The sequence below is a fragment of the Sesamum indicum genome, linkage group LG8 (assembly GCF_026168435.1).
Source record: "Sesamum indicum cultivar Baizhima isolate 11 linkage group LG8, ASM2616843v1, whole genome shotgun sequence".
Classification (NCBI taxonomy): domain Eukaryota; kingdom Viridiplantae; phylum Streptophyta; class Magnoliopsida; order Lamiales; family Pedaliaceae; genus Sesamum; species Sesamum indicum.
In genome coordinates this window covers 5,174,484-5,200,397 of record NC_142664.1, presented here as the reverse complement: position 1 = coordinate 5,200,397, position 25,914 = coordinate 5,174,484, and the positions used below count along the sequence as shown (strand labels likewise).

Below are 25,914 nucleotides of genomic sequence, written 5' to 3'. Positions count from 1 at the left end.
ATTATCGGAAAAAATGCAAGCAACTCCTTGTGATATCGCAAATGAGCAAATTATCCTCTTATGAAAAAATAAACAGCGATTTACCTTCCTATATTTTTTGAAATACAATAATTTACCTCTCTATATTTTTAAAATGAAGCAATTTACCATTCTGTATAAGGAGGTAAATTGCTCCATTTTAAAAAGTATAGGGAGATAAATTGCTATATTTTTTTCATAGTAGGGTAATGTGCTCATTTTCAATATCATAAAGGATAAATTATTATTCACCCGATAATTATCCATGCATTCAGTACACTAAACATCGGAGATAACACGAATTTTAATTGAAAACTACTCACATAGCACATGCAATACGTACACATCACACTTAAATACGTGCATTCTTCAAAAGCACACAACGTAATGGGTGTTATTGGAGAATCCTCAGCATACTGAGTTAAGTTCTTCAACATACTTGAGAAACCACATTTTTTGCAGAGAAAACCACCCAGATGAGCTTAAAGTTTGAATGAAAACAACAGGTTATATCTCTTGGAGATGCAATTTCTCATCACCCCTCTAAATGTTAACAACCGAGTAATACAATAACTTACACGAACATCTTGCCATGCGGTACGACACTGCTGCGTTATGAGCTCGACATGTCAAAAGTGAGCAGACGACGCTTGATATTCACCAACCAAATAGAGGGGTTGGGGGTACGAAAAGAGCTGTCTCGTTAGGTATCGGCCATCAAAGGATATAATCTCTACTGCCCTTTCATTTAGCCCTTTGTATTGCGCACTGAGATACATATGGTTTCAGCTGAAAATAAGAGAAACAAGCATTTGTGCGATCATGATGAGTAAAACACATATTAAATGTAAATGCAGTATTTGGAGTAGAAAAGTTAGAGTCTTGGTTGTTTAGTTGCTACCGTAAGTCCGCAATTCAAGATGGACATATGTGAAATAAATCGAACTTGTGTACCTTGAAGTCAGTCAAATCTGCACGACATGATTTCGCAACTTCTCAGGCACCACCACATAACCACCTGCCAACAATATCATACTTTTCGAAAATTCTTACTTGTAAGATAGACTTTGCAGCATCTAAATGCATTTTACTTTTAAAGAGGATACTAACGGGTAACTTGGATAAGACTCCAAGTTTACTACATATGTCCGACTAAATGATGAGTGGAGCTGAAAATTAATCTAATGACTCGATATTTGATTTGGGGATCTATTGATGAAAGCTCGCTTAAGCTTCATTCATTAAATTAACAAACCAAGAATCGGGCATTTTTAAGCCATATTTTTAGTTAAGTTTAGCACAAAAACTGATGATTGGTGATCACCTATCAGATTCGACCCCTGGGTTAACAATATCATATAATGGCAACCACCTTAAAAGCAGCAGATTAACGGATCAAACTCACTGTCGTTTAAAAGAAGAATAGATAAATACTTGTAATCCTATGAAGTGTTGGCTTTCTTTCTTTTCAAGAAGGATTTATAAGTCAGTAAAGTTAAATTGTCTATTTCTAGGTTTCTTGAATCTACTAACCTACTTGTCCTAACTAGAGGAATATGACCTAGCTTATGCATGCCATTTCTATAATTTAGTTCTTGATTATCCATTAAGATATTTGTTTTGAGTGTACATAATCCAATTATGACATGGAGTGTACCAATTTATAACTCAAGAGACTCATCGTCAAATAAAAGAACTTTTATCGATCAAATTTCTAGTCTAGCTTGTCCAACATAGACTAATGAAAACGTGATCATGCTGGGTTACACTATTGTATTCTATCCTTACATGATTACTAATAGCTAAGTCCACTTAGTCCTATAGCTTCTGCAGTAATGGCCTTGCCATCGCTTAGCTTTGGGATGATCTGTCTAAGCCTTTTACTCCTTTGCATTTATGCAAACTATTTGCAAAAATGAGCTTCTAAAGTAGGTATCCAATATCTAGGGAGTATAATTAGCAATCATGTTGCGCAACAACAAATGCAACAGCTTGGGAGGAAATGAGTTTATAACGCTCCCTCTTCCAAAGCCTCTTGGCAATTTATGCAAACGTCATTCCCAATTCTTAACTGCCGAACCTTTACTCTCGCCTAGAGGGGCAACAGGATCACTCAAAGCGCTTGCGGTGGCTGATTTGCTCCACCTTCTTCCTTTTCCAGCATCAGGCACCCTTGCCTTTTGCCCTTGAGGTCGAAGTCTCCTAATCCAATAACGGCGGCGCAGATTTTTCAATCCGTTGCCTCGTATTGGTCCAACCATGTGTATGAACTCATGAATGATTTTTCAAGTCCATTCAAAGTTCATGATAAACAGGTCGAAGGAGGGATGAAGGGACTGAAGGATCACGTTAATGTACATCTTTTTTTCAAGATCAATATTGAGGTCTTTGAGCTTCTCCACAAGGGATATCATTTAAAGCCCATGTTTATGTATAGACAACCCTCAATCATCTTGACTCTCAAAAAAAGACTCCATCGTAGCGTATCCAATATGTCGGTTCGGTGTAGCATAAACTCATTTTATGTGGAGCTTTTTCGAGCGAACAACGTCCAGCCTGTTACACTGCTCATTGGTCATGGAAGCAGGATGACGTTGCGGACCTTGTGGTTGTCCTTATGCCTTTTCCCAAAAGTGAAACATTCTTTAGGTGAGGACCCTTTTTGCAAGTCAAATGGAGGTGACTTATCAATGACACAAGCCAGGTCCCCAAAATCGAGGACAATCCTTAGATTTGGCAAACAATTAATGAAAGGGGACAAGCGGATCAGCCCGAGAACGCTCAAGCGAAAGCGAGAGATGAAAATATTAACGTAAAATTAAACGGTCATACCAAGGGATGTATCCTTGTTGTTCACGGGCGTTTGATGTAGTATGAAAAACAAGAATAAAATATTCATACGAGGCTATGGTTGAGATACGAAAGGAGAAGCATAAATTTTGTAAAAATCGAAATTACCTCTTGAAAATTCAAATTCCAACCGGCTATTTGCGTTGAATTGTTCACCTAAGGTTCCAAAGTCGCAACCCTTAGAAGAAAATCCACACAACACCGGAATGAACGAGGCCTTGATATCATTTCTAGAAGAGATCAAGTCCAAAGTCGCACTTAGTGAGAAAGGGGGGGGGGGGGGGGCGACTGAGAGCAAGAAAGAGAGGGAGAGATTTTTGTGTGTTGTAAATTGTGTAATTATTTAGAAAATAATTACACATAATACATATATTATACCTTATATAGATAAGTAGGAATATGTCTAGATATATTCCACGCATCTATAAGGTAACCCTTCCATTTATATGGTATGATCCAATCATGCCATATAGATAGGGTTCTGATTATGACCAAGTTTGCACTTTCCAAAAATACAATTTCTTAATCAACTCTCCTTCCATCAATTTACTAGTGAGCCTTAATTAGTTGGCCGAATTTATATAAAATAAATTCCAAGCCAAATGAATTCCAAACGTGCCACAACTCATGAGACCACGAATGGGTGAAAATAGTCCACACCACATTGTTGTGGAGGGAAGGTTTGGATTTAATCAAACCATTTGATTTTTAATCCAGGGCCTAATTTTTAACTTGGACCATCCAAGTGAGAGTTAAACTTGTTGTGACCGAGACTTCATCATTATAGAAATTTGCATGTTTCAGTTTTAATCATTGAGTATAAACAACTGCATTCTAAACACATCATACATCAAATACCAAAATATACACAACATTCAGATGCGGTCCGTAGTGGATCTATGGTTAATCTAGGGTGGTTTACACTGTTACAAAGTTATAACCCCTTATCATTCTAATGGGCCCTATAATGACTCTTTGTTCATTCGGGCTCTCCATTGTGGGCTTCGTCCAACAAGCTTCTTTTTTTTGGGCCAGCATTGCTATGGAAATGCTTTCTTACATTTTGTTTCAAAAAAGAAAAAAATCCTCACAACCTAACTACACTTATTACAATTGAAATTAGAAATACTAATCAATAGTTGGGGGAGTACATAGAAAAGGAGGAAGAAAACCTTATTATTTCAAGACAAAAAAAGAAAGAGGAATAACAACGAGGCACGCAGGCCTCACCCAATAGAAATTAGACCATACATATGAGTCATGGGCTTTGTGATCATCTCCATTGCTCATCCAATAAACAATTACAACACATTTATATGACATACAAACGTGCAAATCAAATAACATTCCATGCATTAATCACATGATATCTAATATCATAACCAATAACATAATTATATGCAGAAATTATACATTAATATGCAATTAAAAAATGAATATCAAGCCCCATACATCCAATGTACAAATATTTTTTTTTGTTTGGAAACCATATTCATATTAATTTAAGGCACATTTTAATTTTAGAAAAATCGAATTTAACTAAAATTAAAATTAGCAACAATTAATAATTTTAATAAAATTTCAGAAATCAAGAATATGGAAAATGAGGTTTTTAACGATAATCTAATTTAGGGATGTTATTAAAAACGATAGTTATAAATATATAATGGATTTGATTAAAATGAATTATTTTGAATTAATTGATAAATTATAAGTATTTTTATGAAGTTTAGAGTATCTAGTTACTAAGAAGAACTAGAACAAAGACTTATATTTCGATAGAAATGAAATATTGAAGAATTATTAGGAATTATGCGAATAATATTTAATATTCTATTTAAAAATTTTGATATTCTCGATATATTAATTATATGCGTTATAACTCATAATATTTAATATTCTACTTAAAAATTTTGATATTCTCGATACATTAATTATATGCGTTATAACTCATAATATTTAATATTCTACTTAAAAATTTTGATATTCTCGATACATTAATTATATGCGTTATAACTCATAATATTTAATATTCTACTTAAAAATTTTGATATTCTCGATACATTAATTATATGCGTTATAACTCATTATAGGATACATGGATAAAGTGAAAGGACTGAACAATTATCTATTTGGTAGATAAAGTGTGGTAAGGTAGAGATAAGTAAATTATTAGTATTATCTATATATGTTCCCTTTATTTGTGGTATTACTTTTATATAAATTTGTGATTCATATTGAACTGATTTATCTGAAATTGTATGGGTGTTGGATGATTTAATTTGATTTACGATATTGTGTACGTGAAATGAGAAAATATATTAAAATATTATATCTGTTGCATGATGTGTTTTGGTTGCTCCTAAATGAAAATATGTCGATATATGATTTTACATTACTAGTTGTTTACAAAAATGGTGATATATGAAAATGAGGGATGGTGAAAATTGAATATAATTTTGATGTAAATACCCCTTGATGTTGTTGAAAAGCCTGTACGACAAAATGAAATGAAAAGAGCTATGATTCGATATGAGAAAGAAATGAAATGAAAAGAGCTTTGATGAGATATGAAAAAGAGCTACGATACAATGTCAAAAGAGCAATAATGGGATATAAAAGAGCTATGATGTGACATAAAAGAGCTATGATGCAAATTAAAAGAGCTGTGATGCGAAATGAGATTGTTGTTAAGGGGATTCATTTGAACTTTATATAATGGTGATATTGAGTTGATGAAAAAATACTACATCACCTTCTAGTAAGCAGACTGGGGAAAAAATGAGTTAAATTGATTATTTTATTACGAGTTGGCTATGTGGTGCAATAAAGCTGATTATGTTGATTAAATTGATTATATTCTATGCATCTTGCCTGCTTATCTTGTTTGGGCTATATTTGATGTACATATATAGATAGAGCTGGTTATTTACTTACTGAGTTGCTGCCTCATTCTTCTGCTGATATTTTCTTTCAGGAGTAGATCTTGAGGTGTTTGCCTATCGAAGGCTAGGTCCAAACGCTATATTCAGTCAGGTTGGGCTAGTACGTAGTTTTCTCCTCATTGTCAGTTAAAATACAAATCACATTTTGGTTGTATAGAGGAATTAAAGCGTAGGAACTACTTGTGAGGGATTCCTTTCTGGTGTTTGATATATGCGTATATATATAAAGTTTTGGGTTGATTGTGTTTGTCATGATGTTGAGACTATGTGTGCATATTGATTATGCCTATATTTATATATATAGATTAAGGGGTTACTTTAAGTATGATGTTTAGGAAAGATATAATCGGATTAGCGATAGAGTGTGTTACAGTGCGAACCCATCCATGCACAAATCCAATTTAACACTATGAGGCTCTGCTGCAAAATGGGGATATGTCCGGTCAAAATACCTCCATACTTCTGCATAAGACGGATGGAACATGGATCTCTCCTCCGTCTGATGGCTGGCATGCCACGTCATTTGCTCGACAGTCGCTTCTGAAGCATACAACCTCTACAGGTGAGGGGTGATCGACAGGTACCTAAGAATGGCATACGGGGTTTTCTTGTGGTTAGGATTTTGCTCCCTAGTCCACATGTACCTTGCTTCTCCACAAAACTTTCAGTAGTCCAGACCAATGTCGTCCTTCCAATACAACATGTAACCACGCATCAATCTTCTCAACAGGTAAACCCTAGTCTCTTATCAACTTTTTCGTACTATAGTAATCCATGGGAGACTGTGATCATGGGGCAATATATATTCAGCCTACTAGTATATTCGATCATATAAATGCTGAGAAATATGACCTTTGCCCTTGATATTCACCAAATCAGCAACAACCCCCAATTGAGATTGCGCGCAATCGTTCCACAATGACTGCTCGACAGCATGCACTACATTGTGCAATCGATCTGCCAGCCTAAACATATAATCATAAAGGCCCCCACCATAATATGAACTCGGCACTATATCAGTAGGACACGACCTTGTACCATCATCAGACACACCATCCTGGTTATAATTAGAAGACCAGAAAGGCGGTCTGATGGCATAAAAAATCATCCTCTGTGTCCAATCCATCTATACCGCATCACCGAGTTTGTACTGGTACCCTCCACCTCATGAGAAATGGAAGTTTGCTCCACTTGCAAAGGGGCCGCGGTGACGACCTCAAAATACTCATGCACCCTCTCCTCACCATGAGATGTTCAATTATAATTCTCTAGCATAAAATCTTTTATATACAAGTCAAAATTTACCTCACCTGTAGTTTTGGAAACTTCATTTTTGCATTTTTGAGAAGGACACTTAATTTTCTCACTGTCCATATATACATGTTAAGATTTGGCCCATTTTATAAATGTAGCAATCCTCAAACTCCAGAATAAAAACCACCCTATTGGGCAGGTTCTTCTCATACATCTATCTCCTCAATTGTCTTAACATGATGATGAGTCCTACACACACACACACACATATATATATATATATTATAACATTAATTTTAATTGACAAAATTACAACAAATATAATTATTGATAAATAACGGATTAAAATTGTTACCTGATCAAAATAACTTCAAATATCAACAAAAATTCGAGAGAGAGTAACGAACAAGAGTATGAAAATATTAGTGAAATAGTAAGAGATCAAAAAAATTCTGGAGAGATTGAGGAAATAGAGAGAAAATAAGAAGAATGAAAAAAGATAGTGAGATTAAATGAAAAGAGAGGACCATATATATATAGGAAAAATTGGAATGGGATTTAGAACGGGTACTAGAACACATATTTAGCCGTTAAAACTTAGCCGTTATTTTACAATTTGCAACAGTCATTGGACCGTAATTAGGTACGGTCTTTTGTCCATTGAATTATAGCCGTTGTACTCCATTTGGAGCGATTTTAGTAATACAATATTAATAAAATAACAAAATCATTTCAACATGTATCAATTCTTGGGACGATCATTGTAACACATTCCGTCTTAAGTAAAACTCATATTCAGGGATGATTTTTCGCAAAATTGCTTAGGTGCGTACTCAAAACCGTTTCAAATTATACCTTATTTTGGAATACATTTACTAATTATCTTTTTTGGGCATTAATTGTCTCACATATAAGAACAGTCAATATAAGACTATACCTGATTCTAATAATGTGTTCCAAATAGAGTTCCAACCATTTAACATTACTATGTTGGAAAGGTCGTGGGAGCGGATATTGTAACTGCTATTTTGGAACATATTTTGGCACATTTTGGCCGTTCCCAAAAAATTACCCATAAAAAAAAGCAATCATGATATCATCTATCAAGTTCCATTCCTATTGTGTTCCAATACCCGTTCCAATATGGAACGAGGTTCGGAATAGTCGTCCGATTCGTGCAAAATTCCGCCTTTCTTTGTAGTGATGTACACATGCACACTATATCCACCACTAAGCCATGGATCGATTTTGATTTAATCAAATTAAATCAAGTCTAACAAATATCCATGGATTTCAAATTAATGCAATTAATTTAAAACCTTATAGAAACTCAAAAGTTTATTAAATCCAATTAAATAAACATAAGTCCAACAATTAATTAATTAATTAATTCAATCAATTACTTAAACCAAATTTAATAAACTAATCCAATTAATTAATTCTTGGGCCATCCTTTCAATGGACTTTTCCAAATAAATGATCCAATCATTTATATTCCCATTGAATTAATTTAATCTAATTAAATTTATTCGTTTGTTCTATAATTAGTTCTATCTATTCCGTAGTGATTATATGTGATTCTTTAGGTTCACCCTCAACTAGATTTGGGCTTTATGTCCAATATAAATACTTAATTAAATATAGTTTAATTAATTATTTTTAAGTAACCATTAATCGGAACGCCCGTCACCATGGGTGGCCGTCTAGCAACACTCCATAACACCAGAGACTAGGTGTATGTTGGCGTGTATATTTAGACTCCCAAGTTTCATACAAGTATGGTCCTTTCGTCGCCATCTCCCAACTTTAGTCTAGGGCATGAAATTGGGTGTCGGTTCCCATCTTGGACCAGGCAACTATGCTGAAAACTCGAGATGCATTTACCCTGTTGATCGACATTGAAAACTATTTCCTATTCAACCAACCGCTAGACCATAAACTTAGTGAGTCTAAACCATCTCAGAGCGCATAGAAAATTTATCTGTCATATACTGATAGGGGACGGATTCTATCTTATAATCCACTGTCCCACTACACACTCCGACTAAAGTGGACAAGGTTTATAACCACCACAGTGAGGACATATTCATCTCTCGCCAGATCCAAGATATAGCTATCATATATATGCGACTATCATGATACCTCAAGTTGGAGGACTAATTCTATACTATCAGTCCCGGGAATTCAAGCCATACCGACCAAGCCTGCAAGACTTCCACATGACGGTTCTTGCGAATTAGTTCAATCAGTTAGCAACCTTGTCAACTAATCTACTAAAATTGCATAGACGTTCTACGTCTATCGTTGATGAAACACGACTCATCCAATAAATGCAGTACATAGTACAAATCTTTATAGGACTCTCGATGCCTAGTTTTGAGGTCCTTGATTTGGAACGTTTCAAACCAACCTTTAGAAGTTGGTTTCATAGCTGCCATCCAATGTGCATCCCATCTACATAGGTTATCTAATTGGTCTGTGGGCATTTGTTGTGACGTTAAAATACCGTTCAATGTAAATAGTAAGCACAACAAACACATAGTGCCACAGATGAATGCTTACTACATTAATCAAGATAATATAACATACATATAGATTGCTAAATAGTTTCCAATACGCCAATCTAATTTTTTTTCAGTCACCTATTCGAACACTTCTTCCTCTAGTTTGCATATACATATCCAAGTCATTCTTGTCTATATTTATGCTAGTCCAGATGTATAATTGCTCATAAGATGGTTTCACTGATGTAATGCATGGATTCATTAGTCTAATTCCTATGCATCATTTTATTTGATATTCAGAGTTGGGTTGGGTGTGAGATAGATCCAACCCATAGCCGAATGGCATATTTGTCCCTCTCTCTAGCTCATATATGCAATTGGATTTTGCAGTCGTGGCAGGCCTCCATCTCATGCCTGTTGTTTCCAAACCTGAACATCACTCGATTTATTTTCTTTCTTGATTTCTTTCTAGAGTATTTTAATGTTGCCTAGCTGACTCACTCTTATCTTTGAATAATTGAGAATCAAGTTGAAACACTGGAACATGCCACTCTTGGAATCGTGGAGCTCGATGGGCTCTTATGGTTAGCTCGAACTTGTACCATATGTAATGAGCTTTTATGGTTCAAGCATCAAGCCCAAGCTTGAGCTCATACCATATATAATGAGTTCGGGCGAAAGTTTGAATTTTCAATAAATTTTACTATTATAAATAAATAATTTTAAATATTGTTATATTAATTATAAAAAATATTAAACATAGGGTGCAATATTTTAAATTATTATTATAAAAGAAAAAGTGCATGCCGCCCCCATCTGATATACAAAATGTACAAAATACCCCCTATAAAAAATCAAATTACCCTTCTGTGTTTTTAAGAATAAAGCAATTTACAACCTTGGCCCTAGTAGTATACTACTCGCACCTTAGGTGCGATTTTCATTGATTTTTAAGAAATATTGTATATGTGATATCCCATTTGATAATATAATATATAGTGTTTGGTTGAAGGTATTATAAATTATGATTAAATGTAAAAAGAGTGTTAAGGGTATTCTTTTTAAGTTATTTTATTTTAATATTGGAGTTTATGAATAATTACAAAAGATTAAAAAAACCTATATTTAATAAATAATTGTAGTTTGTCAATAATACTGAAATACAATATTTAAAATAAAAATTTTTATGAAATATTTTCTTTTTTTACATTCATAGAAGGAAGAAATTAAAAATAGACATTCAATTATTAAAAAAAAGAAGAAAGAGGGAGAATGTTTAAGTTTTTCAAAAATATTACAACAGTATGGCAGAAATTCTACTCTAAAATTTAATATTTAATCAAACTTCAATATTATAAAAGTAATATAGTTTTATTATATTTTATTATTAGATTATTATAATTTGAAGTATATTATTTTAAGCATGCATGTATTTCGAGTCCACAAGTTAGTGGGATAGGATTTAAGTAACAATTTTTTTTTATCCAACCTTAACTATGCGCTATACCATAAATTAGTATTGATAAGCCTAGACCCAATATTAATACCGAGCTCTGAAATCATGAACTAAATATGTGATTATCCATAATCCACAATTCTATCATGCATAATGACACGAACTAGCGGTGCAAGTGAATCGAGCCCTGTCGAGTTGAGTCAAAATTTAGGCTCGAACTCGGGCTAAAAAAAAAAAATAATATAAGATCGAGCGTAAGCACCAGATAAGGTTAGGCTCAAAAATGAAAAAATAGGTTCAAGCTCTAACTTGGAAACAAGCTGAACTTGAGCTCGATTTTTACCCCTTTTTTTCTCTTGAAACAAAATCCAGACAGTAAAAATATTTGGACTATTTTACAAAATTTGAAATACATTATTCAAAAGTCTAAATAAGAGAATAAGCACCAAGAATAAAACATTCACAAGAAGCCAAGAAAAAAAAACAAAAGCAATGAGATGAATAGAAAATTGACATCACAAAAAAGTACAATCATTTAGTGACAAAATAACAAAATTTCCATATCACTTCACCTAAATCTCACAACCTCATCAGTCCAATCATTTAGCAGGATTCAAGCAATCTAGTCAAACAATTGTAAAAGTTGAAAATTTACTACAAAATATAAGCATTAGCAATATATATCAGCAGTGCTCTCCAAGTGGAAAACTCTAATTCAAGTCGGGTTTGACTAGACATGGACCATTAATATAAGACGTGCAATACATTGACGGTATAATTAGTGTATAGTTAAGAGAAAATATATCACATTTGCTCTATGATTCGTTTTTTTTGGCTAAACCTGATTTCGGTAAGAATTTTCTCTCTCAAAGTTTATCAAATGTTAACTCAAATATACACCTCAACTAAAGTAATTGCAAAATTTTAAAGAAGGTACCATCAATAATAATGAATATTTTCGCATCAAAATTACGAACATATGTTGAGATAAAAAGATAGTTAATAATGCAATAACCGGTTAAGAGAAAAATAAGAACTCAGAAACCAAACTAACATAATATGATTTTTTTTTTACCAAAAACATTATATTTTAGAAGCATCGCCTACTTGGAAGGAATACCGGTATTGCTTTTTTGTCATTCTTTACTTCAAAGCACTTTGTCAACCAATGTCTTCTACACATTAATACTTGAACTAATTCTGAAGTCAATGAGACATGGTGCTTGTTAATGACTACTTCCAACACAAAAAGTAGTCTCCAAAGCAATAATAGTGGATTGATATAGCAAGGATATCTCGTGCCATATACGACCTTGTACTTAATTGAGTTAACTCTTCACCATTCTAAAACATCAAATTATTTGTCAATTCTGTTGTCCTTCTTAACCGATTAACAACTTTTTTCAATATATTTATATCGAGTTCTGATTTCTCAGGGTGAATAGAAATAACTCCAAAAAAAGTTAACATATTCAGACCAAACAATTGATATTCCAACATTACTTAGTACCTTAACCTAGAGAATTGACCCCTTGTATTTCTTCATATGATTCACCTTTATCATTATACATCAGTTCATACTGAGAGTAGAGTTCATGCAAGGCCTGGCAAATAAAGCTTAAGGAAACAAACTACGTGTGTTCATCTTGCGCCTCCTATCAAGGATGACTACTATTGACATCAACAAATTAATCTTATTTTAATACTTATCAAACTTGATTTTATTCTTTCCATCATGTCTCGAATAAAGCCATCATTTGTCTAATGATTTTTTTTTATCTAATAACACTTTCAGTCTGTTCATTGCATTAAGAAACAAGTTTGAGGTTGGTAGTCACTCCAAAAATGATGTGTATGGAATTCAAGAAAACCTCGAATATTGAACATACCTTTTCTACTTTTTCCAATCTTCAGGGTTTAGAATATGAGCACAACACCTAACATGAAATAATTTTTCCTCATAACGCAACTTTTTCTTTGTTTCCACAGAAATCTCCAGATGGTAAACGACATAATCATTGGCAGAGGCATTGTCAATAGATATTATGTGAATTTTATTTTGAATGTTCCAATCTTCTAAGCAACGTCAAATGACATGGTAATTTTAAACCTCAGCAGAAAGTGGAATGTAAATAAAGTTGAGTACATGCATGTTTCTATAGTTGCCAATGTTGATCTATCCAATGGCTAATTATCGCAATGTAGTGAAATAATCGGTATAGTCTGAGAATGCGTGAAATAAAAAAATTTAAACCTGTTCAAAAGGGGTGTTCCCTTTGAAATTCTCAGACGTTCGGTGCTTGTCAAAAGTATAATAGCAGACATATAAACATACTAGACATGTAGCTAGAGGATGAAACAAAAAGCATAGAAACATAAATTGAAACTTTACCTTTTTGTTTCTATAGATGAGCAACAACGTGCGTTGTTTTATTTACATTCTTCCGTTTCGTTCACTTGAGCATTCAAACTAAAATTCCTCTAAGTTGTCCACACTACAAAGTGGAATAGATATAGTTCTTTTCCTATGCTAGATAGAACAAAGAACAAGAAGAAAAAAACAACTCCAAACAAACACTATTGTTTAGTGCTTTTGGATTATTTTATGTTCTAACTTGAATCTAATTCAATATGGAACAAAAGGAGAATATTTTTAGAGAGAAAACAGAGAAAAATTCGTGGCTGAGGAGGTAGGTTATGTTGGATATGTGTGTAGTTTTGTATATCACATACAATTGAATTCAAAATTCAATAACTACCAAGTTTGCCTCCAAGGTAGCCTATACACCCACATGCATATAACCTTTAATCATGATAAAATAACCACTCCATCATGTTCATCATGGTGAGGAGTTTCAACTCCTTCTTAACTTGCTCCAATCTCCCACAAATGGGCATGAACTTCAACTATGCACCGGGCTTGATCTAATCAAATTAAATCAGGCTTAACCAAAGTCCATTGGAATATAATTAATTAAATTAATTTTAGCCCAACTAAGTCCAAAGATTCATTTAATCCAATTAAATAAATCTAAGTGCAAATATTAATTAATTGATCTAATTAACTAATTAAGCCAAACCTAATAAATTAATCTAATTAATTTATGGTGTTAAGCTCAAAAATTAATGAATCCAATTAATTAATTCTTGAGCCATCCATCAAATGAATTATTAAATAAATGATCCAATCATTTAAATTTAATTCAATTAAATTAATTTATTTTTTCTCGAATTAATTCCAAATTAGTTCCACCAATTCCATAGTGGTTTGTGTGTGACTCTTTAGGTTCACCCTCAGCTAGACTTGAGCATTGTGTCTAACACAAATAATTAATTATATATAATTTAATTAATTATTTTTAATTAACCATTGATTGAAAACGCCTGTCACCATAGGTAGCCGTCTAGCAGCAGTTCATGGCACTAGAGATTAGGTCAATGTTGGCGTGAGCATTTGGGGTCTGGAATTTCATACAGGTCCGGTCCTTCCGTCGGCCATCTCTCGGCATTAGTCTAGGGCATGGAATTGGGCGTTGGTTGCGATCCTAGACCAGACAACTATGTTGAGTACTTGAGATATTTTTACTCTATTAATCAATAAAGAAAACTATTTCCTATTCAATCAATCGCTATGGCCATAGACTTAGAGAGTTTAAACCATCTTTGAGGGCTTATGATATATGTTCATCATATACTGATAGGGGACGGATTCTATCATGAAATCTACCATCCCCACTAAATACTCCGACCACACTGGACAAGACTTATAACGACCACATCGAAGATACAATCATCTTTGCCAGATACAAGATATAGCCATCATATGCATGCGACTGCCATGATTCCTTAAGTCCAAGAACTAATCCTGTATTATCGAAATGAGAATTCAAGTCAAGGCTCCAAAGCTCCAAGTCTTCCATATGACGATTCCCACGAGTCAGTTCAATCAGTTAACAACCTTGTAAACGAATCCACTAAAATTGTATAGATATCCCATGTCTGTCGCTGATGAAGCACGACACTCATCCAATGAATGCAATACTTAGTACAAGTCTCTACAGGACTCTCGATGCCCAATCTCAAGGTTCTCGACTTGGAACGTTTCAGACCAAAGCTCAAAAGTTGATTTCATAACTGTCATCCAATATGCAGCCTAATTACATGGATTTATTCAATTGGTTTGTGGGCATTTGTTGTGCTGTTAACACACCATTTAACGTAAATAGTAAGCACAACAAACACATAGTGCCACAGATGAATGCTTACTACATTCATCAAGATAGTATCACATTAATTAAGATTGCTAAATGATTTCCAAAACTGTCAATCCAATTGGCTTTCTGGTCACCAGTTTTAACATATAGTCCAACTTCTAATTCTTTGATTTCCAACAATCAGTCATAAAATTAATTGTTTTCAGCTTTTCAGCAAGTTCTTCATTTTCACCTTCTTAGTCTCATAAACATTGACACAATATGTCTTTATCATTATTTTTTAAACTCCTCTCAGCTCAGGCATTCCCCTTCTTCAAAACAGATTAGATCTCTCTTCTTGCAATTGAGAGAAAGATTTCTTGTGCATAATTATCCAGTGAGTTAGCAACTCTTTGATACTTTTCATGTCAAACTTCCCGTCTTGCAAAACTTGATAAGATATTGGATCTACATTGCTTGGTGTAGAACCAAGTTGTGTTTACATCAAATTCTCTCTTCCCTTTGTAGCTTTTTCTCTTAGATGGCTGGCACAGTGTTGCAAGTTTCCATGCAATTGAGTTGCTAGATTAACTTTGCTTCTCGCGAGCATCTTATTGAATGATTGAATATGTTGAATCTACTATAGAAATAGAAATATAAGGTGAAAGATTATCATTTGGCGTCTTTTATACCTGAAAAACAATTGAAATGCAACTTAAATGAAATTTTAGAAATTCAATAAATATGGACTATTTTACAATTTTGATTACATTACTCAAGAATCTAAATAATCACTATGGAGTACGGAGAATGAGCATGTCAGAGATAAAATAGTAATCTTTATTGCTAAGTAAAACCACCAAATAAATTGACTTCCAATAAGGGAGTAGTTCAAACTAAAATCATAGTCCTCAACACTTCCACCACCATGTAATTACAATAGTGAAGGATGATCATATACACATCATTTCTAACTATCAAATTTCACATATGCAATATATCCAACTATCAGTTTATGTGGAAATAGAAGCAGCCACTGTGCATAGAAAAAAATTGGGATCCAACTATCACACACAGATCTCCATTCTTTTTTGGCTATGCATAAGGAAGAAACAAAAGAAGTATTACAATATAGTATAATTTGCAGTTTATAGTTTTGCATTATGGAAGCTTCAATGTAGCAGTATACATAAGCAACCATAAACTTTATCAGAAATTTCACAGATCAAGAACTATATGTCACCACACAAGTCCAAGTTATTTGAACAGTAAATTGCCAAGGACACTAACTTACAAATCACAATGATGCAATATAAATTAAACCATGGGTGATTTAAACAAAAAAATTGGGAAACTGACCTCTTAATCTTTGAAACCTTTTGGAATGCATTTCTTTTATGAACTTTCAAGAAAAATTGCAAAGAAGGAAGAACATCTGGTGGTGTGTCGTTTCGATGGCAGTGGCGAGTCAGCCTGGAGCGGAGGTGTCTCATAGGTGACAATAAAGCTTCGAAATTTACCACCGATAATAGACTAGGAAGGGCACCGAGGATTTGGTCCTTTGGTTGGAATCAGGTGTTGTTTCTCTAATCTGCAATGAGTGAACTTGGAGAGAAGGTGTGCCAGTGACGATAAAGCTTTGAAATTTGTCGCTGACATGGAGGTTGGATGGGTAGCAAAGCTTTTTCTAATTTCTATTTATCTGTATCGATGTTTTGAGAGAGAGACTTTCTTGAAATTCTCCATATTCTAAATTTTGAACCTTTTTTTGTTTATTTTCTTGTGACGAGTTAATTTATTACTTTGTCTAATAAGTATAGATATAACTAATATATATTCCTAGAAATGTTTTAATTTTTATTGTGACTAAGATTTTGTTACAAATTTAACTTGTTGAAAAAAATTCAATTTGTTGTGACTAATTATGACATTTGTTATAAATTTAACTTGTTGAAAAAAAATTAATTTCATGTGACCAATTATGACAATTGTTACAAAAATTAAACTTTGTTGTAGCAACTAGTTTTTGTAATTATTTACACATTTGTTATAATTATTTTGTTATAACAAATGCATCATTTTGTAGTGGATGCTGAAAAATAACAATAACATTCGTATGCATCATATTATATAATTATTTATAAAAAGAATACCAAAATTTACTAAATAATGTTGATTAAGCTTGTTTTAAAATAAACATAAACAAAAATATCATATGTTATTATTATCTAAAACTAAAATATAAGATATTGACTATACTTTAGTGTATGGTGAATTTTAAAGCAAATTCATTTTCTTGTAGTGGATTCAATATACAATAAAAAATATATGCATTATATTAATTATTTATTTATAAAAATATCAAAACTTATTAAATTATTGATTGATTTTTTTTAGATAGTATTATATAAATAAAAATACAGTATTTATTGTTATCTAAAATTAAAATAGAAGATATGTTGATTCTAACATATGGTGAATTTTGAATATGAACTAGATAAAGCATTGAGTTTAAACATGAACTAGATATAGTATTTTGTAGTTAAAGATAAAGTATTTAAAAATATAAAAAAAGAAAAAGCTCATGCCGGCTTGTAAACAGCAACCATAGAGCTCGAGCCAAGTTGAGTTTTAAATCAAGCCTTTGCAGCTTGACTCGTCTTGTACCCCTAACACGAACCAAACATGCCCAATGAGATTAAGCCTGTACTAAATTAAGTAATAACAATTTTAAATCAATTCAAACATATAATGAAATCAACAAGAATTACGAAATTATTTATAAGTGAAATTCTTACCAGTACACATATTAAGATGAAAACCAATAAGCTTTTGTAGAATTGTTGCAATTGCACTATTTTTGACTCTGCAAGATATCTATCTTTTCTGAATATGTCCTGGTTTGCTCATTATAGGCATCCATCTCCTTTTTTGGTTCATTTAATATCATTATTTGCTCTCATATGGTTCAATAATGTTCAAATCTTATTATTGGTTTAGTCACACGCTGATAACTTCTCTTTCAATTTAGCATTACCAACTACACTTGAACATGACTGTTTGTTTTTAACTACCTTGACTCAATTCTTCCTTCCTATTGCATACCTTGACTTATGACTTAATATAGACATCAAAATTTCATCCTTAAAAGGTGTCACCTTTATCAATAAGTGCACTTTGCATAGAAACCGTGTTCTCCAATACTGCATATGTAAATTAATTAATCAAATATATGAATATGTTTTTCTTATAAATAAAATTATACTTTAGCTTATATATGCTGATTGGACAATAGAATTTACAAATTCAACACCATTTTTAATCTTCTGTGAACATCCCTCCATAAAGAAACTTCATATGCAAAGATAGTTTGTCAAGTTAGAAAGAACATAAACTTCATGTATATATAGGAAAACCTAACATGCCACTTTCCTATAGCGGGAAAGCAATATTATCGTTTTAGAGTTAAGGTTAAATGATAGTTCGGAGTGGTTTTATGAATTGATGCGAGATTCCCACTATATTACGTAATTAAATATTAGAATAATAAAATGAATAACCATTACTGGGAAGAAAGTTAAATAAAAAAATATTATAATATATTCTATATAAATAATATTTCAATATAGTAATTTATCCGATATCACTTGATAATCCTCATATTAACAAAGTCACAAGCAACATGCCAGTTTGCCTGCTCAAGTTCGGTCTTGACTTCTCTAAGATTGCTGCTTTATTATACCAACTTCTTATACCCTTGATGCAAAATGTTAATCCATCATGTACATGAAACTTGGAATTTATAATCAACAATCTTGTTCACTTGTTGACCCTTTAATATCAAACCATAGCTACATAAATAAATTATGTGTCAATTCTTTTAAAATATGATTAACAATATAAAAAATAGTAGACAAAATTTTGCAGTTACTAATTGTAAAATGAATAATGATAATGAATGATGTTAATTGACTACAAATAATCTAGCATAACAATCTTTCTTTGTTTTTCTTAGGATCTTTTCTCTAATGTGAGACACCTTGTATATCAACATTGGTTTTGATAACAATCCAAACTCTAGCAGTAAATTTAGCTTTGTAATCCATGGGAATGGTTTCTCCAGATTCAAAGAATTTTATTGTTCCCAAGATATAATACATCATCAAAGGATGTGGTGGAAATAAACTAAACTTATATGCAAACTCATTGTTTAGACTGACTACTTACTCTTTTCACAAATTTGAACAACTTATGATCTCTTGCTAGACCACAACCTTGTATCTATCGATCTTAGCAACTGCAAATAAATCAAAATTATATATAAAATGCTTCATGAAATTATGTTAGTTCTTTAATATTTCATTTTATACTTGTGGCATCATGACCAAGGGAATCATCAATTTCTCTATGTGATTGTTCTTCTATTGGTAATGATCTTTGAGAAGAGAAAGATTTCACTATGTTATCCAACCCAATATAGAACCATACCTAGGAAACTCACTTAAAGTCCACAAAATTGTAGCATGCAATTGAAAATTTTTCTTGTAAATATTTTAATGTGCTCCATACAATATTAAAGCTTTTATCCGCCCTTTTTCAATCATTTTAATATGAAATAATATAAAAATTGCATATAGGAATAGTCTTTTACAAACTCGGTATAGTTCATATTTCGCATATCTTAGGAAGTTTCTAAAACTTTATGTTTCCTTCTGAAAATTTTGCACCTTGCTCATTGCTTTTAACATTTCATTTAAATTAGATGATTGATATTTATCACATTATTATCTATAAGAATGTCAATTTCAATATCATCATTAATAACGGTATGCACTTTCTCCTAATATAACATCCATCTAGATAATTGTATGAGAAACCATTTGTATGTTGATCAAGATTAACTTCATCAAGAGATTGGTGATATTATAAATAGCACAACAAAACAAAGCCAAATATAGTACTAGACAAATATGAAAACAAAGTTCACAATCAACAGAAAGAAAACAAAAACATAACTATCTTCCCCTCTTCAAACTTGCGACAAAGCACTCCACTTTCTCCATCAATTCTCCTGCTGAGGTAAAGGAGTTCTCGAAAATCATAAAGTTCCTAGCTCACCACAGAAACCAACAAATAAGAAGAACTTTTCCAAACTCATCTGCATCCAGCGCTCTATGTAATCCATGCAGCCAATCCTCTAGACAATCTCGGTCTTGCGAGATACAAGTTCAGTGAAGATTTGACAAAGCCCAGACGCGGCGAGGAAAAGTGCACCGAAGTAAAAGATAGAGCAACTCCTCGCGATCAGGTCCACACCATGGGCAAGTACCAATCATAAACACCACTCTTTGCTCCAGATTTAGGATTTTTGGGGGCCCATTACGGCATACGAGCTAAGCAAACAAACAAACTTTGGGCATCACATGAGCCACCCAAATGAAATTCCAATTAGCTGGTCTTGGAGGAAGATGAACCCCGATGACAATAGTGACCAAGGGACACCTCACGACAGGCCAGTTAGTATGCACTTCGCATGGTGAAACGTCCACTACATTCGTAATGCCATCATAAAGAATCCCCCCCCCAAGAGGGATGGCCAGAATAGCGTCGACATCCTCGATAACGAAGACGGCTTTGATCAATTCTTCATTCCAGCCTCCTCCGTCTTGAATCAAGGCGTCAACCGTGGCAAGAGGGTCGAGGGAGTGAGGCACAATGATGACTCAAAACAATAGCAGGCCAGGGAATCGAACAATTGGTCTAAATGTGAACGTTGTTGTCATTACCAATCTGCCACCAATATCCATCTCAATCAAATGTCGAGTCTCCATCATACAACGGCAAGTAAAAGAGCAAGAAGGTCCAACGATGCTGAAAAGACATCTTTCGTAGGGAAGTATTTGTTCTTCAAGATGTGGCCAAGCAAACAAGCAGGATTTAGGATCACTTACCACATTTGTTTTGCTAACAACGTCTGATTGAAATGTTGCAGCTTGCAAACACCTAAGCCTCCCTCTTCCATCCAAGTGCTCAGTTTGTCCCAAGCAATCTAGTGAATGCGCTTTCTCTCCTTATTGTGCCATAGGAAATCGACCATCATTCCCTCAACCACCTGGCAGGTAGAAATTGTGTGTACGAAACAACTCATCAAGAAGGTGGACATAGCCTGGATGACTGACTGAAGAAGTACCATGCGCCCTGCTTGTGATAAGTTTTTGCACCTCCAGCTCTAAAGCTGAGCCCATGGTGGGTCTTTTATATTTTGTAATACTGTCTTCAAGCGTCCCACAATCGCTGAAAAACCTAGGTATTTGTCATGCATGTCCATGATTCGAACCCCAATAATTCTGGCAAGGGTCTCTTGCCCTTCAACCGTTGTGTTTCTATTGAAAGCCATCGAGGAGTCCTGAAAGTTCACCATCAGCCCAAACGCTGCCTCAAGCATGCCAAAAACATTCTGTATGCTCGTTATAGCCTCATGTTTTGCTCATACTATGGTGTCATCAGTGAAGAGAAGATGGGAGACACAAGGACTGTGTTGGTTAATTGCCATTCCCCAAATTTCGCCTCTTATCTCAACCATCCATATGAGGTTGCTAACGCCTATTCAGAATCCAAGAAAAGATATGGCAAAAATATGTCCCCTTGAAGGAGTCCCCGCTGTGAATGAAAGTAGCTAAACTTATTACCAGTTAGCATTATTGAATAAGAGACAGTGGAAACATTAATCGGATGAGGGAATTAAAATGTGGGTGAAAACCAAGCTTAGCTAAGACTCTTTCAAGGAAAATCCATTCGACGCGATCATATGCCTTGCTGAGCTCAAGCTTAAGAGCTACCTGTCATACTAAGCCCCAATACATGAGTGCTAGATAATGGTTAATTTCATACACAACAAGCACATTATCAGTAATCAATCTACCAGTTAAGAAAGCTGACTGAGACTCGAAGATAATATCATTCATGAAGGGGTTTAAGAAATTAACCAACATGTTTGAAGCAATCTTATAAGTGATATTAGAGAGACTAATTGGCCTAAAATGACTGACATTCTCAGGATTGGGACACTTAGGTATCAAGACTATGACATTGTAGTTAAATTTAGGAACAAAATTCCTATTGTTCAAAACATCAAGGACATATGTTGTAACCTTAGCGCCAACAATAGTTCAAAATTTCTGATAGAAAATGAGAGACATACAGTTAGGTCCTGGGTGAAAGCAGCGCTAAAGGCGAGTGGATCGGCCCGGAACGCGCAAGGAAGGCGGTAATATAAAATTACATAAATTAAAAACAAAACGTAATAAAACCATAATTCCAAGGGGTGTACCCTTGGAGTTCTTGAGCGTTCGATGTAGTTAATAATAAATGACAATAAGATTAACGGGGCTAATGGTTGAATGAAATACGAGAGGTACATAAAATATAAATCAAGAATTACCTTTTGATTTGATACATAATTTATAAATCAAGAATTATCTTTTGATTTGATTTACATTGAACCTCTTTCATTTGATCCGTTCACAAAAGGCTGTAACGTAGAACCCTCTAAAGTTGCATCCACACCACACCGGAATTGGGATATCTCAATTCTCTTCGCTAGAAGAAATTACAGAAAAAAATATACACCAAGTGTATATATAAAAGGGGGCGGCCGAGAGGTGGAATTAAGGTGTAGGAATTTTTTTTGTGTATTATGCATGCATTCGCTCATTCATTCATTTGTTATTCCAAATAACTAATACACATATATATACCTTGTATGGATGCATTAAAATATATCTAAGTTCATTTAACCATCCATAAGGTAATAAAATCCTTTATTCCAAATGAAAAATGACTAACATGGCACTTTCCAAAAGTGAATTTGTTAGTCAATAATTTCTTTTTCTAACAATTTTCACCAACTTAATTATGGGACTTGGGCCGATTTTAACAATAAATAAAATACAAGGCCCAATTAATTTAATTAAATCTAATTTAATTAAAGCTCACTTAATTAAGTCCATCATATATTTGATCCAATTAAATATATGCGCCCGATAAGACTTTATTCATTAATAAGTCCAACTTATTAAATAATAAAGGCAAGCTCATCGTAAATTAATCCTATTAATTTACTTTTGGGCTTACCAATCCAAAAGATCCCTCTTATTTATAAGTAATCCAATTATATAATTAATTCTCAATTAATTCCTCATCCCTTCTTGGTGATTTATGTGTGACTCTTTAGGTTCACCTTTCAGCTACACTTGGGCTAGTGTCAAACACTATTATTAATTAAATCCAATTAATTACTGAAAGAATCGATATGGCCTAGGAACGCGGCAGAAGCATGAAAAAAATTATTTAAAACTGTTCAAAGTGGTGTTCCCTTTAAAATTTCTGGGTGTTTAGTGTTTATCAAAAGCATAATAATCAATATATAAACATGCTAGACAAGTGGCTAGACGATGAAACAAAAAGCATAGAAACAGAAATGAAACTTTACCTTTTTGTTTCTATAGTTGAGCAGCAATGTGGATTGTTCCCTTTACCGTCTTCCGTTCCGTTCACTTTAGGATCTAAATTAGAACTCCTCTAATTTGTCCACACCATACTAAGGAAGAGATATAGTTCTTTTTCTATTGTTTGATAGAACAAAGAACAAGAAGAAAAATAACTCCAAACTAACACTATTGATTAGTGCTTTCGAAATGTTTTATATTCTAAATTGAATCCAATTCAATATATAATAAAAATGAGAACAATTTTGGAGAGAAAAGAGAGTAAATTTTGTGGCTTAGGTGCTGGTTATACATGATATGTGTGTAGTTTTGTATATTACATACAATTGAATTCAAAATTCAATAACTACTAAGTTTGCCTCCAAGGTAACGTATACACACATACATACATATAACCTCCAACCATGATGAAATAACCACTCCATCATGGTGAGGAGTTTCAACTCCTTCTTCACTTGTTCCAACCTCCCTCAAATGGGCTTGGACTCCAAGTATGGACCGGGCTTGATTAAATCAAATTAAATTAAACTCAACTAAAGTCGACTGGATAATAATTAATTAAATTAATTATAGCCCAACTAAGTCCAAAGATTCATTTAATTCAATTAAATATACTAAGCCCACACTCTAATTAACTGATCCAATCAATTAATTAAGCCAAATCAAATAAATTAATTTAATTAATTTATAGATGTTAAGCCCAAAATTAATTAATCAAATTAATTAACTCGTAAGTCATCCATCAAATGGATTATTAAATGAATGATCCAATCATTTATATATTTTTCTTGAATTAATTTAATCCAATTAAATCGTTTCTTCTCGAATTAATTCTAAATTAATACCCCCAATTTCATAGTGATTTGTATGTGACTCTTTAGGTTCATCTTCAGCTAGACTTGGACATCGTGTCCAACACAAATAATTAACTAAATCTAATTTAATTAATCATTTCCAATTAACCATTAATCGAAAAAGCCCGTCACTATGGGTGGTGGTCTAGCAACGGTCCCAGGCACTAGAGACTAGGCGAGTTACGGTGTGAACATTTAGGCTCTGAAGTTCTATACAGGTACTATCCTTCCATTGACAATCTCCCAGCCTTAGTCTAGGACATGGAATTGGGCATCGGTTCCCATCCTGGACTAGACAATTATGCTGAATACTTGAGATGCGTTTACTCTATTGATCGACAAAGGAAATCATTTTCTATTCGACCAATCGCTATGACCACAGACTTAGAGAGTCTAAACCATCTTAGAGCGCATAGGAGATATATCTATCATATACCGATAGGGGACGAATTCTATCTTGAAATCCACCGTCCTCACTACGTAATCCGACTACATTAGACAAGCTTATGATGACCACATCGAAGATACAGTCATCTCTTCCCGGATCTAAGATATAGCCATCATATGCGTGCGACTGTCATGATTCTTCAAGTCCTAGGACTAATCTTGTACTATCGGAGTCGAAAAATCAAGTCATACCGACCAAACCTCCAAGGCTTTCATATGATGATTGCCATGAGCCAGTTCAATCAGTTAATAACCTTGTTAACTAATCCACCAAAATTTCATAGACATCCCATGTCTGTCACCGATGAAACACGGCAATCATTCAATGAATGCAATATTTAGTGCAAGTCTCTATAGAATTCTCGATGTCTAGTCTCAAGGTCCTAGACTTGGAGCGTTTCAGTCCAACCCTCAAAAGTTGGTTTTATAGCTGTCATCCAATACGCAACCCAACTACATGGGTTATTCAATTGGTCTGTAGGCATTTTTTGTGACGTTAAAACACCGTTCAATGTAGGATATAAGTACAAATGGTGCCACAAATGAATACTTACTACATTCATCAAGATTATATCACATTCATAAAGATTGCTAATGGTTCCCACTACCGCCAATTCAATTGGCTTTTCGGTCACCATTTCTAACAATCTCCTACTTGACCTAAAGACAATTGCCCATATCCCTCTAACCTATCTGAGTGAGCAATCTGCGGTACCTGCTTGATCTTACGGGTCTACCATATTTTCTGTCGAAATAACGCGGTCCAACCGCACTTCACCTCTTCCTACCATCGTTCCAAACTGATGGGGGCGTCTAAGAATATTCCTTGAATTTATGATGAGATCTCGGCCCTTTAGCTTATGCCATTTCCTAGTTGTTATCCTCC

At 33.7% G+C, this 25,914-nt stretch overlaps 1 long non-coding RNA gene across 1 annotated transcript; it reads right to left on the bottom strand.

Annotated features, from left to right (window-relative positions):
• Positions 1 to 256: 256 nt before the first annotated feature.
• On the bottom strand, positions 257 to 16,910 carry LOC105167766 (uncharacterized). The gene is made up of 3 exons (XR_848280.3): positions 16,580 to 16,910; positions 973 to 1,036; positions 257 to 807 (listed from the first exon to the last, which is right to left on the bottom strand). It is a non-coding gene; the product is annotated as an uncharacterized LOC105167766 (long non-coding RNA).
• Between the last annotated feature and the right edge of the window lie 9,004 nt (positions 16,911 to 25,914).